At 33.9% G+C, this 6,000-nt stretch overlaps 1 pseudogene; it reads right to left on the bottom strand.

The window, feature by feature from the left end:
- Positions 1-3,674: 3,674 nt before the first annotated feature.
- Positions 3,675-5,751, bottom strand: LOC107916700 (ribosomal RNA processing protein 1 homolog; annotated as a pseudogene).
- Positions 5,752-6,000: the final 249 nt, after the last annotated feature.

Raw genomic sequence — 6,000 nt, 5'->3', positions numbered from 1 at the left:
CAAAATCAACTTGATACAGGTTAAAATGACCTAAAAACACTTATATATATATATTTCCATGCTATCAAATTATCAACCTACCATAGATATCAAGTGAGAATTTACCTAAAATGGTGGTCTCCAAAACATTGATTATCAAAGTTAATTTTCAGCCATTACGCTTCCAAAAACCACAAAATTTCATACAATGCATGACTTTTAACTTTAAGACTCAAATCAAATATATGAACATATCCAACCACAACTTCTAAACATTAATATAAGATATCATATACAACTTAACCATTTGAGACATTTAGATAATAGTCCCTAGGTACATGCCACAAGACTAAAATGAAAATGAACTATACAAACTTTGTTTAGGAAAAAAATCAGTTTGAATGTTGATTTCAATTTCCAAGGCTTCAAGAAATACTGACACCTGCTCATTGAACAAACAATCGTACATTGAATGATAAAGCTCATTGGTACTTTCATGATTCAAGAAAATATGACATAAGTAACATTCATAACATGTCATCATACTTATAATCTCAATGTCTACTATTATGTATATATCCAATATGGCATTATGAAAGCAAAGCAATTCAACTACCATCGCACTAAGAGGATCAAGTTCAATTACTTATATCAAAACTAATCACAAGGCCTTTAGCTATCAATACTCATTTCATCATTCAAACATACATAGTCTTTAGCATTCTGGCAATCAAAATCTAGTTGGTTATAACAAAAACTGTTAGCTAATCATCTGGACCTCTTTCTGGAGTCTATCGACTCATTCATATTCATTTTGGTACCATATTTTATTATCAATATATTTCGTTACATTTTCAAGTTTTCCAATTTCAATTGTAATGTTACGCCCAGTGGAACTCTAGTAAAACAAACTTAGATACTCGGGTGAACTATACTACACCAAATAGCTTGTAAGAGCTTAAACTACACCACACTAGAGCACTGAAGTTTGAGGCCTATAGGCATCAATGCAATCTCATATACATATATATCCCTCCAGCACACCAAGGTATCCATAGAGACATATAATACTCGATGATCCGCAAAAAAGGTTGAATCCGGACATAATCTGTAATAATCTCCGTACAATCACATATCTCGTAGAAATACACATATAACCCTATTGGCATGCCTATTGTATCCTAAATTTTTACCATGTTCATATAGGCATCAATTATCTATACAAGCATTTCCATACCTATAATCAAACTTATTCACATATTCATACGTCGTGTTCGATCACATATACATTTTCGTATCCTTCACACTACTCTATTGCATAACAAATATTTTGCAAATTAGTACATATACCATTTCGGTTAAATTACTAATCCAAATTTCAATTCATCTATAGCAATTAAACTTTTACAATTTAGTCCTTGAGCCTTAATTATTCACAATTTTGATTAAATTACTTATCCAAATTTCAATTCATCTATATCCTAACTCAATAAACATCCTTATTTAATATTGAAAAACTCATTTAGAAACAAGATCTCGAAGTGCATTTTTCAACACCATTGGAAGCAGAATCGTTACAATCTACATGAGCCTTATGTGTTAAACTTGAAAGTGTGGTAACCTGGTATGTTGAGGTTGGTAAATGGCTTGGATATGTCTAGAGTTTGATCATGAGTTTTAGGCCATTTGAATACTTGGTTTCAAAGGTTTATATGCTTTATTTGGTATAAATTGGCATAAAATGATGTCTTGTTGAATTGGAAGGAAGATATATATAGGTATAAATGTTTTTGGTAAAAACTGTAAAATGTGTTCCAAAGTGATTTTGTCAAAATAGAGGCAACGCTGTGACGACAAGTTCCCAATGTTGCGACTTAAATCGGCAATGAATGGTGTCGCAACGTATAAGACCCGAAAATGATTTTACAACATATTGAGAATGTGACATCTTGTAGTTCAGACCCGACGATTGGGTCAGGTAAGGGGTATTACAAATTAATTATTTTCTCTTCAATTGTTTCAATTTTTGTTAATTATTTATTCTATCCATTGCTTATTTAATTTGCTTGCATGATCACCAAATTGCATTAATTTGATAATCTTGATTTGTCTTGAAAGAGAAAATTAAGTAAATCTAGACTGAATAAATTAGGATTAACTTTAGTAGTACTGACGAACAAGTTAATTTGCGGCTAGGATAGGAATATATCTGATGCCCTAATCAACCAAATAGGTCTGTTCATAATGACTTAGCCCAACTTGCCTAGCATAAGAATATAGCTAGTGGGGAAGGGGGATTAACTTAGCTAGTTATTGGAAAGGTCTAGTTAAAGCCATAAAATCCTGGTAAGTAATTATATAGGTTGAACAATTGCACAGGAGATAGTTGATTAATCGGAATAGGTGAAGTTAAAGTTCTAAGATCTTATAACGTGTACTATTATATTATGTACTACATATGAACAGCAGTATCGGGCCACCACCATAGTTGTTGAAATCGGACCGAATTAGTTGGTCCGATTGAAAATTGGTCAGTATGTCGATTCAGAATAATGATAAAATTGATCTGTGAATTGATATAACCACAGCCAGATCTCAAATTTTTTATTGAATAAACTGGTTAAAAACCGATTCAACTAATTTTTTTAATATTTTAAGCCAAAACCGAAAAAGAAAATTGTTTCATTTTCATTCTAAGGCCCTTGAAGCTGCCGTATCTGTTAAAACCTGCGCATCTGTCTTTTTTCCTGCTGAAAAACCAAGCTACGTGACGTACAGGGTGGTTAGATTTGAAGCGGTGGGTATCAACAACTATAAATCCAAACCAGCGAAAGAGAAAGCGTAAAATCCCTTAAACTGTGAAGTGGTTTTTCTTAGACGTTAAATAAAAAACATGGAAGGAGGGTTTCTTATCTTATTTTCCTTTTTGATAATGAGCCTAATAATAGTTGGGCCTACTAGTGAGATATAAATTTAAAGTTTGTTTTTTCTATAAAGTATTTTTGTTATAATTATAATTTTATATTATAAAATCGAGGTTTTTTTTTAGTGATTTTATCTGTTGGATCACCGATCTAATTTAATAAAATTAGCCACCACAATTCAAGAAAGCCCGTGAAATGTCAATCTACCCATTCCGAGCCAGGTACCTACTAGTTTGCCGTTAGATATAATGGCGATTTGCATATTTAGACCATGTTTTATATAATTAATAGTGTTGTAAAAATTATTATATATTTTTATATTTATATCAATACTAGACGATTCGATCATCTATACAATGTTTTTATCTTTACATATATAATATTTATTAGTTTAACTTTTAGTTTCTTTGTAAATTATTATGTTATATATAAATAAAAAGATATCTCAATTATATACATATAAAACATAAATTTTAAAATTATTAATTAGATTTATTAACTTAAGTTAATAATTATATATTAAATTCAAATGTAAGATAAAAAAAAGGTTTTAAGTTTAAAAAATTAAAATTTTCTACCACAGGCGGATCAACGGGTATTGGCTGAAACGGACCCAGAAAATCATATATTAAGAAGTAAAGGGAAGTTTCTAGAAAAGATGCAAAGGTAGAACAAATCATAAATCCTCAATCTTTATCAACGCGAACGCATACTCACAATTTATAAGCTCAATCCCTTAAATAAGAAAACAAATAAATGCTAGAATCTATATCCACCAGAAAGCAAAGAATATGATTCATTCCAAGGTCCATCTTCCAGACATGTATAAATTAACTTCTCATCACAGTTGAGTATTCAAAGACCAAAAGTCTATAAAGTCAAAGAACATGTGTGATGGAAAGTCTAAACAGTACAAAAACAAGACAAAAACCAACCAAATTTAGAAGAATTTTAATGACTATGCATGCAAAATTTTTTTTTTCCATGATAAAGCATAGTCTGCTAGGGGGACTTTGATTTCAACTTCTTGGAGCGTTTGACTAGAGGATGCATGCCCTTTACTACTTTCCGAACCTTTTTCACAGATTTAGCTTTCTTTACCTTCTTTGTCATAAGAGGCATTTCCCTTATAGGACCTGGAGGTAAACCTTTCTTAAGAGCACTTCCTCTAGGAATGACAGAGGGCGGTATTCTCAAGCTTAGTGGAGGTAAAGGGCTGTGGGGTTTCCAAACTATGCTGTTTTTCATTGAAAATCTTACCCTCTTTGTGCTGTTCTCGCAAGATTTTGCAGTTGCATCAATTTCATCCTCCCCTTGATTGGTTTCCTCCCCATTCTGAGATTTTTTGCCATCCATATGCTTTCCTCTCTTTCTCTTCTTGGAGACAGTACCATTGACTTTAGGCAAATCACAGGCACTTGCAACATCACTATTCAAGCCTACTTCTTCAGCAACCTTCTCAAACTGGAGCTGAAGGTTCGAAATCACTGATTCAGTAAATGTTATTGAATCACCTTCACCATTCTTCTCAATATTAGAACTGGCACTTTCTGCTGGTACCATAACATTGTTCTCCTTATCTGCAGCTGTATATTTAGCATTGTTGTTTTTCTTGGTCTTTTTACCACTGTCCCCAGTTGATTTTTTCGCCTTCTTGCTCTTCTTTGAAGCCTTTCTGACAGAACCATTGCCATTAGCTTCAACCAGCTCTGAAGCACCATTAGAGATATTCAATTCCATCTCACTAGCAATAGGTACCAATTCAGGAACCTCATCTTCTTCATCCCCTTTATTACACTCGGGGATCGAAATATCAATACCCAATGATGTTAAATCCTTCTCTAGCTTCAAGAATTCTTCATGTACTCTTAACAGAATCTTTCTATTACCCTGACAGCAATCCACTGAAGAACCCAATTCATAAAATTTTTTAGAGAATCCCATCACCAAACTGATAGTTCCCAACACAACTACATCATCACCTTGATCAACCTCCTCAATGGAGGTCTTAAGTTCCAACAATCTCCTTCCCATTTTAACAAACTCATCAAACACATTAATTCTAATCTTCCCAACCAAAATTTTATCACTCACTTTACCATTATTCCAACAAATGGCTCCAATAAAATCTCAAGAACCTCCTTTTTAACCGGAAGAAAAGGCCTGAGTTCCTCGAGGAAAACCGAAGCAATGTGATAATTAACGCCATTCCCTTGAAACTTATCATCAGCTAAAAAGGTTACATCAACTAAAACCCTAATCGAACGACGCGTAAAGTCCAAATCCCACGACCATCTCTTCAACATAGCGAAAAAGAAATGCAAGAACCTACGAATTAAGAGGTAAAACTTATCTAACCTTAGCTTGTCAATTCCAGTCCACTCGCGACGCATCGTAAGAAAAAAAACGGAGAAATATTGGAGAGATAGAGGCGGCTCGAGCTTTAGGACAACGGAAGAAAGCTTTTCGATGAGGTCGGACTGAACGGGTAGCTTGTCAGCGTGCCAAACGCAGAAGAAGAGACCTTTCCAGAGCCTCTTCATCTCTTCATCAGAGAGTTTGGTTTGTGAAGGAAGCCAAGTGTTGATGAGAGAGCGTACGGCTTTGTCTCGGGTCGACTTGTCGCAAGCCGCTAGTTGCTTTATGAGGCTCGGGCCTTCTCCAGTCATGTTGAGCCGATTCAAAAGCAATTGAAAATAGTTGGATTTCGATTGGAAAATAAATTGTTTGAAACTATTAGGAGAGAGAAGAGAAGACCGTCGGAATCGGAAGTTTCTTTCAGTTTTGCTGCTAAAAGAGAGTGAGCTTCAAAATGAAACCCTAAGGGTAGTTCTGAAAATAAAAACGCCAAACGGGCACGGATAAACGGGGGAAAATTAAAATTAAAATTAAAATATGAAAAGATGATCAAAAACGGTGAACTGGACTTACAGCTGCCCCACATTCTTTGCATTGCTCGTTCTTAAGCCATTGGCCCATTGCTTTAGGTAAGCAAATACATATTTTGGTAATTGAAGTTGATTTTTTTATTTAAATTAGTACATGAACTTAACTTTCTGGTCCAAATTAGTACTTATAGTAAATAAATCATTTGAAC

This window comes from Gossypium hirsutum, chromosome A01 (genome assembly GCF_007990345.1).
Source record: "Gossypium hirsutum isolate 1008001.06 chromosome A01, Gossypium_hirsutum_v2.1, whole genome shotgun sequence".
Lineage (NCBI taxonomy): Eukaryota > Viridiplantae > Streptophyta > Magnoliopsida > Malvales > Malvaceae > Gossypium > Gossypium hirsutum.
The sequence above is the reverse complement of the archived record's forward strand: the minus strand, read 5'-3'. Positions and strand labels throughout refer to the sequence as shown.